The 13,477-nt window shown below is 39.4% G+C and overlaps 1 long non-coding RNA gene and 1 pseudogene across 1 annotated transcript; one reads left to right on the forward strand and one right to left on the reverse strand.

The window, feature by feature from the left end:
* Window positions 1-7,128: 7,128 nt before the first annotated feature.
* LOC119743135 lies at window positions 7,129-12,718 on the reverse strand. The gene is made up of 3 exons (XR_005272976.1): window positions 12,689-12,718; window positions 7,851-7,907; window positions 7,129-7,166 (listed from the first exon to the last, which is right to left on the reverse strand). It is a non-coding gene; the product is annotated as an uncharacterized LOC119743135 (long non-coding RNA).
* On the forward strand, window positions 9,224-10,246 carry LOC119743133 (annotated as a pseudogene).
* Window positions 12,719-13,477: the final 759 nt, after the last annotated feature.

Below are 13,477 nucleotides of genomic sequence, written 5' to 3' on the forward strand. Positions count from 1 at the left end.
ACTGTTGTTTTAGAGAAATCATCTTTTGGGAAAATTTTATTAAAAATGTATTCTATTTTAATTCTGGCAAAAATTTAGATTTAGCATTAAACTTGCAGGACACTTGCCTGAGGCCCAAAAAATATAAGTCTTCGGTTTCTGGTATGGAGCTCACCCAAAAATTGGTGCGGCGACGCGACATTTAAATTTTTTTTTTTTTTTTCTTCAAATGTCGGGTGATGACTGAAAATGGTGCCCGACTAAATTTAGTGCAAAATATACATGTATGTGAGCCCAGAGAGGCAACATAAAGCTTATGCTCGATAGTAACCCCATCTAAAAACACGTTAAAATTGTGCAGCAGCAGGATTCCAGTCAAACCAGTGAGTTTGGCGGTTTTGAGACATATCTTACAATGACAAAAACTTTTCAAGTTTGCTGACGCGCATGGCTACGGTGACGCACGCGCATACCAGAAACTGGAGCCTTTTGGGGGGCCTAAAGTACTTGAGGCCAAATTCCAACACGATTTCTGGTTAGATATTCCATCCAACAGATTATCGCGTCAAAAATGTTGGGGAAATCGCGGTCACAAAAGATAACATTTTTTTCAAATCAATAAACCAGTAATTTTTGCTCAAATCTTAATAATAATGGTATTTTGAACATTGATTGAAACTCATCTTACATCGTGGGGCATTTTCGAGTCATTTGGAGGCAAGTCCTGTTTTGGCCAAATTTCATAAAAAATGTAAGGTTAACCCCCTTGCAATTTGTTATGAGTTTTGGTGAAAAAAAACCCCCAAAATTACTTGAAACTAAAAGAGCGAACTGTGAAAAAAGTTTAAAACTGCACCTTGAAGAAATACCTTACAATACAATGGCAAAATTATCTCCAGGAATTAAATCTTAGGGCATACAATCAAACCCCCCCCCCCCTTTTGATCAACCTAGCCCCACCCCTAATTAATCTTGATTTCCCACACCAAATAAGCAATGCTTAGAATCAGGAATTGAAGGCGACATGTTGACACATCTATGGCGTGCATCATTTTATGAAGCGTGGGTAGAAGCAGACGTCCCTGATATGCATGTGGTTTAGGATCCAGGTCAAGAATCGTTCCAGTCCGAGACCGTAGCTTCCATGAGGACAGGTACCGTACTTCCTCTGTGGAGGGAAGAAATACAAGAAATATTCAGTACGCACAAATTTGGCTAAACTGGAGGCCATTAGATGGAACCAGGTTCAATCAAGGACCATAGTATACAAATATTGAATGCTTGGAGTTGTGTAGTAAACCTAGCCGCCTCAGGTGATCCATGGACATTCTATTTTCCTGAGGGGAAGCAAAGGGAAAATTGAATGCTCCATGGATCATCGACGGAGGCTAGTTTTACTTCACCACGAGATAAAGCATTCAATATTTGTTTCATAACACTTCAGCCATACATTCTACTAGGTTTTTAATAGCTTAAATTACATAAATCTGAACACAGTTAAAATGAACTTCTATTTTAAATACAAAATTGGTGGGAACTCCTCCAAACCACCCCTTCACAAAACGTTTGAATCCACCTTTGTGGCGCGCTCTCTTGTAAACAATAAGCGCTACGGGCACGCCAGCATGCATTTGCACACAAAAACCGCACCATGGGCATAGTACTTTGGTTGCTAGTGGTATACTACTTTGGTTGCTACGGGTATAGTACTTTAAGTACCATGTGACTCGCTCTTGGCCAATCAAGACACAGAATCTGTGGGTGAGGTGTTATAATTAATTATAGTTTGACTAACTCTGATGGAATGCATGCTAGTTGAAGATGGTTGGACTAGTCTAGTCGACTATTCAGGACCAGCCTACCGCGGCTGGTCGCACCATGATTTATAGCTGGTTATCAATAGCAATTTGTCATAACATTGGGCAGAGGGGATCAACTACGATATCGAACAAAACGGCAGAAAAACAAAAACTGTGAATACTAAATTCCACTTTCATGGCATAGTTTTTCTTTGTTAGTTTAGGATTCTGTCACTATTGTCACCATTGTACAATAATAATGGTGATTATGTAAAGTGTCCTAAACTACGCAATCAATATTTCAATATTAGGCTTTGCCCATCACCGACAGTATAAACACTGTATACTCAGTGTGTTACCCCCTCCTCCCCCCCCCCCCCCGAAATCTGCAAGCGCATCTCAATTTAGTCACATTGGAAAATGACTCGGACTCGGACTCGACCATGACTCCTCGAACTCGAGCTTGGTGACTCATGACTTGAGTCACGTAATTTCATCAAAAGAAAAAACCTAACGCAGGGATGGGAAAGGATCATTGAGGAATAATGTTTGGATGATAAAACATGGAGGGAAGGGATGGAGGAAAATTTTTAGGGATGGGAATTAAAAGGAAAACACATTTTGGGTCTAAACAACATGTACTCACACAACTATATACACTGGGATTTATATAAAAGACAGAATGGATGATTGAAAAATAATTTTAAAAAAAATGATTAGTTTGGTGTACAACTAAGAATAAGTGACTCGTGACTCGGACTCGGACTCGAGGCTTGTGACTCGAGACTTGGTCTCGGACTCGTGGCTTGTGACTCGGGACTCGGACTCGACGTTGGTGACCCGACTTCAACACTGGTACTTGGTCACGGAGTCCACCGTACCTACCAGGTCATTCTGAGTTGACCACCCCAGGGTAGACAGGCAAAGGCACCCATGAGGTGACGACATGAAGCTTGTCCCTCAGCTCAGGATGGGCCTTCATCTGTAAGGCCAGGGTGTTGGAGTCGATGCCTGTACCGTCTGCTGTCTTATTAAGGATCATCTGGATGGACTTCAGATGGGAACCTGGGCAGGAATAAAAAAAATTGTACCAGATGGAAATTATCCTTTTTTTTTTTACATATTTTGTAAACACTGCACACTTAGTGTTGTCCGAAGGCTTAGGTGGGACTCAAACTAATGACCTCCTACACAAACAAAGTTGGGTTACGCCCTGCTACATCAGACTCCAAACCACCAGCTTGCCACAGCAAGCTCAGTGGTCGAGTGGTTAATGCGTCTGCACTAGGAAGCAGAAGATTGTGGGTTCGTGTCCAACCCGAAGTAAGCTTGTGGTTTTTTTTCTTGCAAGCCCTCAGACAACACTCAAGTGTGCAGTGTTTGTAAAATACTTCAGCAAAGGTCAACAAAAAATGTACATATATGAAAAACAATATCAATAATTATATGGATGAAATCCAAAACCAATTGTACTAAAGTTGATTCCTACTTTCTGATTCACGATTTCAAATTTCACAATTATCCACATAGAATTGAGATGAGGACCAATGCAAATGAGTCTTCACAGATGTTTGTCTTACCTGACTGGATAATTTCACAAAAGAAACTGGCCTTGTTCTCCTATCTTTTTGAGTTCTCGATGGGTAATCCCGAATCCACTCAGTGAATGGGCGTCGTTGTAGGCCCAAACAGATCCACGTAGGTCATCAAACACTTAATATCTATCACTGAAATATCATCAATACAATTATGATTAGCATTGGAACAATTACATAGTATCAGGTGCGGGGGTGGGGGGGGGGGGGAGAGGAGGGGGGGGGGATGTCAGGGGAAGAAAGGGGGTTGGGGATTACATTCCCCCCCCCCCCAAAAATTTGACAAACACACTTTCCCCTTCCCAATTGTCACATTTGTGGAAGACAGTGTTCTAGTGAAGGTTTGCAGTTTGCAGTAACACCATGTAGCAGACCCGCTGGAACCAATTTTTGACGGGGGGTGCTGAAATTTGTTTAAGACAATCGGCAAGTGCGAAGCGCGAAGCACAAAGCCATTTTGGCGTGGGGTTCAGGGCCCGCTTAAGGGCCCCGAAAGCTCTGGGGTCCTAGATTCTCTGTGGTGTTATCTCAGCCACTTTTTGACTCTATTACATCTTTTGTTTTGGGGTGGAGGGAGAAAGTTTACACCAGAATGAACCATGTATATATTTAAAACTAAAAACAAAAAACAAAACAAAGCAATAATAATCATTGTTTCCATAATGCTGTTTTTGCCGATATTTTATTAACTGACCTAATGCATCGGGCTTCAAAACTGTAGCAAGACTATAAAGTGCTGTTGAAATAAATGATTTAGACAAGGGCATCAAGCGCTTCACAAAAGTGGGGGAGGTGGACATACCTTGATCAGAACATGGAATACAAAGTAATGCGAGCACAAAGCGACAAGTCCTAACGGTGTGGGGTTCGGGGCCCTCTTAATGGTTGGTTACAATGACTGAACTCTAAGCAGAAGGTTCTGGGTTAACATCCAGACCAAGTAGTTAGCTCTTGGAGTCCTACATTATGTACGCTACTGATTATCAGCACCACTCCATGTACATGGATATCTGCAGCAATTTGCTGTTCAACAAGATTCCAATCAGCCAGCTGACTCCAGCAAGCTTGGTGGTGGAGTTGGTTAAGATGCCTGCAGTCTAAGCTGAAGGTTCGTGGTTCACATCCAGACCACATAGTAAGCTCTTGGAGTCCTACATTATGTACGCTACTGATTATCAGGACCACTCCATGTACATGGATATCTGCAGCAATTTGCTGTTCAACAAGATTCCAATCAGCCAGCTGACTCCAGCAAGCTTGGTGGTGGAGTTGGTTAAGATGCCTGCACTCTAAGCAGAAGGCTCTGGGTTCACATTCAGACCAAGTAGTTAGCCCTTGCAAATTGTCTTGCAAAGATGTTCCATCAACAAAACTGAGAATATGACAGCGTCAACTTGATTATCAGGCAAGGCAGAGACTGATTTCAAATGACAACCCCAGAAAGTGAGAAAAAAAATTATCAGATGACAACCAACATTCGCCCAGAAAAAAAAAAGCAACAGATGAACAGAAATCAAATTGTAATTTGTGAATAAAAACTTCTATTTAACTTCATTCCTTATAAGATCAAATTGAATATCAAACAGAAGGGAAGTACAGAATTGTTGTATGGGTAAATAAATCAACATCCAAGGGAAGAACACAATTCATTTTGGGGAAAAAGACAGCAAGGATTGATAGAAAAGAAAATCTCCTCTTTGTTGCTGTTGTCTACATCTACATGTATATATACCTTTGTACATGTACAAAGTAAAATTAGTGCTTAAAGATGTTTTGAGTGAATGTTACTTTCCGTCTTCAGTAACATGACCAAACTTAAACCAACTACCTGCTCCTCCGTCCAATCACATCCATACTGTCATTATCCCCAAAGCCATATTCAGGATGTATTCATCAAGTTTATTCCCACGTGACCGGTTGAACCAACTACAGGATGAGTCAAAAAGAAAGTGACCGAATTTGAAAAAAATGTTTCAAATATTTGGCTCATTACTACGTTAATAAAAAACTACGTACATCTTATTGACTATTAACTGTGAAAATTTCACTTAAATTGCATACTCTATTCCCAATTCATGTCCATTTCTATAAAATGATCACAAAACTTGGCTGTCCACCACTTATCAATTACCGTGCTGTGAACTGATAATACATGTACCCATTGAGGACAATAAAACATCCATCGTTTTCCCACCTCCATGAATGAATGAGAACTTGCAAAGGAAAAGATACAAAAATCACCTTCGATATTTTGAAGGAAAAAAAACAGAGTTGACTTGTCTCTCATATTCAAAACACAATCTGATAGTAAAAATTGTCTTGATTTCAATCATTACAATTTCATTTGTATTTGAATACTTGTGTGTAATCTGTAATTCTCACCTAGGTCATTTAGCTTCCAATATTATCGCATTCCTTGGACAGCTACACAAATGGGTTCTTTTTAGTAAAACATGCATAACTTTGGATGGCATGATCAAGGATAAGGAAAACGGTGACTCAGACCCATTCAGAGACGCCCTTTCTTATACCCGTAAATATGTATGGGTTTGGGTGTTTTCGTCTTTGTGTTTATTTCCACTGAGTCAGGTTTGACAGGATTGGGTTGGGAAATTAAACATATGTTTTTCGGGGCACCAATATAATGGGTTTATCCTTTGGTGTGAAAGATTGTTATGGACATTAGGAAAATATTGCAAGTTGATTACTATAGTAAATTGAAAAAATGTTGACCTCCACTTCCGTTCATTGGGTGAATTCAGACACGGGAGTCTGTGGCTAGACTAGTCAGTGTTTGGTACCAAGATGTTCACATGAAAAGTGAATGTGAACTGGCGAGACTTGCATGCTCTATAATTGTACATAATCTGTGTAGCACCACTAGTCTATTGTATTACATTATGAGCCCATATCTGTATGATGTTTAAATGCAAAGCAATATTCTAATATATCTTTGAGATGGACTCAACGGTACTTCAAATTTGGGAAATTGAAAAATCAATGCTGTAAAATATGAATGTCGTTGTAAAGTTCGCATCATACAAGATGTATCTTAATTTGCACAGTATCCGAGGAATTGCTGTTTTTTATATGTTCATTAAAGCTGCGATTTCCTTGTGTAATTTAAAACTCTAAACACAAATAATACAGAAATGTACTATCACCAAATCGTTGTTTGAGCTCTTACGTCTTTCTGGTACTAGTAATATTTGAAGAAAAAAAATTGCAGGGCAAACCATGTTTCTAAAAGTCACATACTTTTTATAGGACAAAAAACAAATTTGTCTGTAAAAGCAAGATCAGTGATAAAATAAATAAAAGTGTACACTAGCAACATTCAAACAAACAGTGATTTTCCTGAATTTTGTATTTAAAACCTAATTCCTGCTTGTAGAAATGTAATTGTTGAAAAATCCCTATTGAGTAAAAGAGCTTGCTGATCAATGTTGAAAGTACAAACATATACCCTCAATATTCATGCCACAAAAGTAAGCCAACATATTGGTTAGCAAAGGGGATGACATGGGTTTAAGTCTTTTGTGGCTTGTTTCTTTCTTTTCAATATTTAATTCCTGACAGACATATTAGACAATGCACAATATGTACACCTGTCTATCTTTCTGTGTGTTGCATTCTGATTGGTTGGAATTGATCAGCATTAGCTACTAATAGGCCACGCCCCTCGACAGCCGATCCAATCAAACATAAAAGCTGATCTATGTCTTTGCAGAAAGGAAACATCAGAGAAAATACTTACTTTTGTAAGCACCAAGCCGGAAACCAACAGTGTTATCTGTCAATGAAAATAATAAGACATGAAACTGAACCGTTTGCACAATTTATCCAGGGCCAAGTTTCATGAAGACCCGACAAGAAATTAGGGGAATAACTGAGAAAAAAAATCCTGAAACTTTCTGTTGCGGTGTTCATAACAGGTTCATTGTATGAAAATTGTATGTCCATTCCAGGCAATGTGCACTTTTAACTTAATAATGATGTAGTGCCTTGAACACCAATACTGGTGGATAGGTGTGCTCTATCTTAAAAAAAAAAAAAAAAAAAAACCAAGTAAAGAAACGCTTCGATGTCAAATTTGACTTTCATTTAAGAGTGTCTTGGGTTACTCTTTGATTCTCTCAGAACTAATTCAACTTCTTTGTAAAGCCATGTTGACAGGATTCAACAAGCAGCATTTTTCCCTAACACATGATGATGCCATTGCCCATGCCCCACCACTGGTCAAAACATGGGAGGGGGTAGGGATAAATCCCCCACCCCTGGTGTTCATGCCATGAGACCCAGTTTGCCAGTAAGTCCAGGGACAGTTGGTTTCAATCTGCCCCTGAATGAGAGAGTTTCTATAAGCAGGGGCTTGGGGTTCACATCCCACCAATGACAGAAATCATCAAATCCAAAGGATCTAGAACAAACATGAAAAGATTGGATATAAATAAAAATGAATGTCAGTTTAACTCACCGATGCCATCTACACTCTTGCCCATGGTAAACTCACACTTGTTGCGTATAATACTGGCTGTGAGCGGGGACACAACAATGAAAATGAAGGAACAAATGCAGCCTGACTTTTATTCAGTTCTCATGTGGTTGACTGTTTCCCACCCCTATCAGAATATACAATGACCAGGAACCAGTCTACTCAGCAGGCGGGTCTCATAGTGTGCAAATATACAACCAAAAAGGCCTTTTCAAGTTCAGACCGTTGCGTGCAGATGACTAAAATAGCAAAATAAGTGCCAGTAGGTTTTCCCTTCAAATAAAACATACATGTAGTAGTTGAAAAATTCATCAGTACAAAAAGAAACACAAAATTGTTGAGGACAGGCAGCACTGACTTTTAAAAATGAAAATTGTCTTTTTGTTGTTATCTACCGTTCAAAGGTTCGCATACATGAACAATGTGAACTTAATGATTGAAGAAGTTTTAAGTGAATTCTACTTTCCATAATCAGTAACATGAACAAATTTAAACCAACTGATACACAATTGCAGACACGTACAATGTGGAGCATAGGCCTACAATAAAAAACTGAAAATGAAACTAATTATCAGAACTCGAGTTGATGCCAGTAACGAAACTGAGTTGTCTGCTTTAGTTACAGCTACTGCTGTCACAAGATATGTCATGTGTATTACAATACCAGTATATCTGAGAAAAATGCGGGGAAAAAGGCAAAAATATGAAGAACCTTCAGTTTCAACTACACATTTCTTGGTGTGTTAGTATAAAACTGGAGTGTTCTTGAAACAGGGCAGAACACTCTTTACTGCATCTGAATAAAATGTTGGACGTGGAGATCAATGCTACACTGTACATGAACTATGGGTGATGGCTACCAAAACAGCTCCACTCCATCAAATGAATGGACAATTGAACTTGGAAAGCTTCTTGAGAACTATTACAAACGTGCAGACAGAATTGATCAAATATCATCGTTAGGTACTGAAATCATCGCACCAATCGGCCTCCTCATCAACTTTGTCTTTCTCTTCACAGTCATTCGAGTGAAGTCCATGCGTACAATCATCAACATCTACTTATTCAATCTGGCTGTGGCTGACTCGCTCTACCTAATGATTGTTTTTGTAGTTGTACTGTTTTTACCCATAGAGTACAACGTCTTTGTTCAAATAGCAATCTATAGTGCCCAAAACATACTTTGTGCCGCTTCTAATTTCTTTGTGGTTGCCATAGCAGCTGAGAGATTCTATGCGGTGCGTAATCCTCTGACATTCAAGGTAAAAGCCTCTAAATCTCGAGCAGCAAAGATATCAGCAGGACTCTGGGTGCCAACAATTATTGTTGGTGTGATTCTGATATTCTTACCAAACACTCTCTTCCATGACATTATGTTTTGGATTTCTTCCATCATCGACATTGTCTGTTTTATAGCAACTCTTGCTTTGTACATCTATGTAGTAGTGAAAGTCCGAAAGCAATCAGCCCTGTTGCCAAACCGTCCCAAGCGAGCAGGCAAGGTCCTCTGTATGGTTGTCGTCAATACTGCTGTTTTCTTCGTTCTGAACTCACTGGACACTGCAGCTGTGATCATTGTCATTGTGGCAGGGACTTATTCTACAACTGTGCCTTCCCAGGCTGTTGACATTTTAAAACTTGGAGAAAAGCTTGATATTCTAGCTCTTTGTGCAGACCTCTTTCGACTTATCAATAGCTCAATCAATTCCTTAGTCTACAGTGCCACCAATGCTGAATATCGCGCTGCTGTAGTCAAGGCTTTCTCATTCCTGAAACTGTGCTGTCACTGCTGCCCAAGACGGAATCCCAGCCGACCATCGCAGCCAGGGAAGCAGATTGAGCTTTGTGTGATACCACAGGCAGAAAATGACCAAGAGCACCGTGCTGCTAGGCCAAGCAGCAGCAAGCCACCAAGCCATGGGGATGCACAACGCACAGAGAGTCAGCAGCCACTGGACAGCTGTCAAGAACAATGTTCCAGGCAAAGCAGCAGCAAGGCATCCATGCACAGTCAGCAGCATGTTCAAGTGCATGTTGAGGTACATGCAGAACCAGCAGGGACCCCAGCGCTTGCAAGTTCTCATCAGGAGCAATGATCTAGTCTGACTGACTGCAAGCCATCCATGCAAGGGGAACAGTGTGTACATCCAGAACCAGCAGAGAGCCAGCAGTCACTTGCAAGTACTCAGGAACAATGTCCTGGGCTGACTGGCACTGAGCCATCAGCACAAGGGCAGCAGTATGCACATCCAGAACCAGAAGGGCGTCAATCGTTGGAAAGCTGTCAAGAACAATGTTCTCTGGTAACTGATGAGTGCAAGCCATCCATGTAAGGGCAGCAGTGTGTACAGTCTGCAGATAGTCAGCAGTGTTTTCCAAGTTAGTGTACAGCTATAAAGTGTTGTATGTATAATTTTCAAACTCTACATGTAGTTGGTACATAAGGTTTTTCACAGTAATATACACCATCTTGCCAGTGGGGCAATTTCACATGCGTTGCTGTGTATGCATCGTCATTGGAAAGCTTTGGCACTTCCACGTCATCGTGCGTTCATTCTAAAATGTGCCCGCATCTAGCAACGGATGTTTTTTTGGCCCTGCAAACAAGATGGTGAGTCCCACCTGAGTGATGTTTTTCCAACTTTCACTTGGGAGGTATTACTGAGTATACAGTGTATATATACGTCGGTGAAGGGCAAAACCTAATTTGATTTTGATCACCCCAACGCATAAATTCCATCTTATGATTGGCGCATATTACTGTGAAACACCTTATTGGTGACGAGAAACATTCACAGCATATTATCAAGAATTGAAACGTATTTTACTTTAATTAAGTAGGGAATTGTCAATACTTCCTGTGTCATCAGTAATGTGCAGGCCCAGAACAGATTGCCACCTACTATCAGCTACATGCACATAAAAAACTTGCATGCAAGTGGTTCAGAAATACTTGTAAATGATGGTCTAGGCAAATGGATTACAAAATTGCATACTCAAAAAATAATACTTCTGCTTCTGGTTACCCGACCGACCCTATTTTTAGGCTGCGACCCTAAAAATGTCATCGGCAATTCAAAAAAAAAATGATAATAATGATTGAATAAACAAAAATAAAAACCTGTTGTCTTTTCTGTCTTCACAAAATACCTCTCAACAACCCTTTTCTGTCAAAAACATGCTTGTATTTGTTTGTTTTCTTACTTACATTCGCTATTTTTTTCAAAAAAACCTCCGCTATTTTTACAAATTCCCTTCGCGATATAACTACTTCGCAATTCGAAGTCACGGTGACTATAATCATGTGTGTAAACCGAGCTCAATGCAGTGACGACTGGTTCCCTGCCGCGCCGTGCAGGGGCCAATTTATAAGACATGATGAAAATGCGGTAACCAGTCTGTCATGGCTATGCGATCGATAGCGCTAGCATGGCTATGCATTGCAGGCACGTGCACTGTCAACTGGTCGTATTTGACATCGTAAAAATGCCAAGAAAACACCGATGGAGAAAGAACATTTTTGAAAGTTAATTCACAGAATTGATCTAGCTTGTCTGTGTATGCATTTTCCGTGTTCAAGAGTTCATTTTGAGATCGCACTACTCGTATTTGACGTGATACAATACAGCGTGTTTCCCGAAATTTTCGACCATAAAAACGAGGTCTGTTGGCCGTGCGCCACACATGCACACAGTACATCACACACTTCAGAGTTTTGGCCAGCTTCCCGTCTTGACTAGCGTTGTGCATATGGTGCGAACAACCTGAATTTTCCATTTTTTTACGAATTATCGAATGTAAATATACACATGTATTGACAATAATTAAGGTAGGTTTTATTCACTTTCTGTTGCCATTTCGTGTATAGCTTTCGTAGTGCAATGGAAATAGTTCAGGTTAAAACTTCGCATATAATTGAATACCCCTTTCAATCTGCAAAAAAAAAAATTGGCAAAAAAAAAAAATTCCGACCGACCGACCGACCCTATTTTTGAAAGGCATGTAATCGAAAGCAGAATTATTGTTTTTTGGCCTGATGTACATATTAACTGTTACTTGAATGAGGTTTTTGTGTGCCTTTAAATGAGCAAGTTTGTTTTTAAACTTTGTCTGTGTGAAAATCTACATGAATTGGCACAAACATCTACATTTGTACATGTATAACCCTACATTTTCCACTGCAGATACTTAAGTGCGTTTGAAACAGATCTTGAGGTTTTTAGTTGATGAAGGGTTACGATGCTCCAGGCTTTAAAATATTTTTAAGAAAGTGCCAAGTTCCATATTCATGAGCAATGCAGTGATGTCATGAGCTGGAACTTCAGTGTCACTGCTGTTTAAGGACGGAAAGTTACAAAGTGTTTTGGTTGAGGTTGATGTGACTGTTTGTTCATTGTGCACGAGGCACAGGCAGTCAGTCAGATACTTTAACAACAAACGGCTACGTGTACATGTACATTTTCAATGCAATGAATTTTAGTTTCACAAGTTACACAGAAAATCACAAAGCTGTAAATGTGAAATACCTAAAGCGATATCACAGCAACAGTAGAAACAACTATTAAAGCGTACAGGCATTGTAAAAAGTGCAATGGAAAAAAAACTTTCTACATGCAGTTTACCATTACTTTCATATTGACATGAGGCTAGGATATTTCCAGGTTTTAGTGAAATTCATCCAATGGCCTTTAAATTCTGTAAACAAAATTACAAAAAGACCCTGAGAAATCTTCACCATGGAGAACATTGACATGAACTCTTAATAGAGCACAAACTGCATTATCATTATCGAGAGTTGAATGCTTAGAGAGCAAACTCACCGCAAATCCAAAATGTCTTGGGAGGTTTTGGATCTCAATCTTGAAGATCTCTGAGGTGAAGTGCTGTTGCGTCAGATAGTGATAAGGATCTGTTATTGTAGCGCCAGTCACCGACACATCACGGGTGCTGGTGGAATGGTTATCTTGTGGGTCAAGACCTGATAGACAAAAACGAACAAATTAAAAGACCAACTCCAATTAGAGAAAATAAATTTACTTTGATTTTTTTTAAGCATGAGATATTTGTAAGTTTAATTATGAGTTTTCAAGCTAGACATTACACAACAAAATCAGTTCACAATAACAAACATATCAATAAATTTCAAATTTCGAATAAGAAGCATTCCAAAGTTGAATAGTCTTAATTAATATAGATTTACAACAAATGTACACTGTTACTGAAAAAATCAATGCTTTAAAATATGAACCTCTTTGTGAAGTTAGAGATCAACCTGTACAAATATCTTAATTTGGACGGTTTCCAAAAATGACCAATTTCTACAGTACATATTTTTTGTGTGCGCGATTAAAAACTACCAAACACAAATAATGCTATGTACTATCACCATTCTGGTATTTGAGCTAGTATGGTTTTCTGATGCTTAATACATTGTTGATGCCTCATATTATTTTGATATTTTCATTTGCCTTTTTTAATGGGCTTTTTATTAATCAACAAAAGAATGAATCAAATTAGGTTTCGCCCTGCACCGACGTATAAACACTGTACACTCAGTGTGTTACCTCCTGAGTGAAAGTTAGAAAAAATCACTCGGGTGGGACTCAAAC

The sequence above is a fragment of the Patiria miniata genome, unplaced genomic scaffold (genome assembly GCF_015706575.1).
Source record: "Patiria miniata isolate m_02_andy unplaced genomic scaffold, ASM1570657v1 HiC_scaffold_6, whole genome shotgun sequence".
Taxonomy (NCBI): Eukaryota; Metazoa; Echinodermata; class Asteroidea; order Valvatida; family Asterinidae; genus Patiria; species Patiria miniata.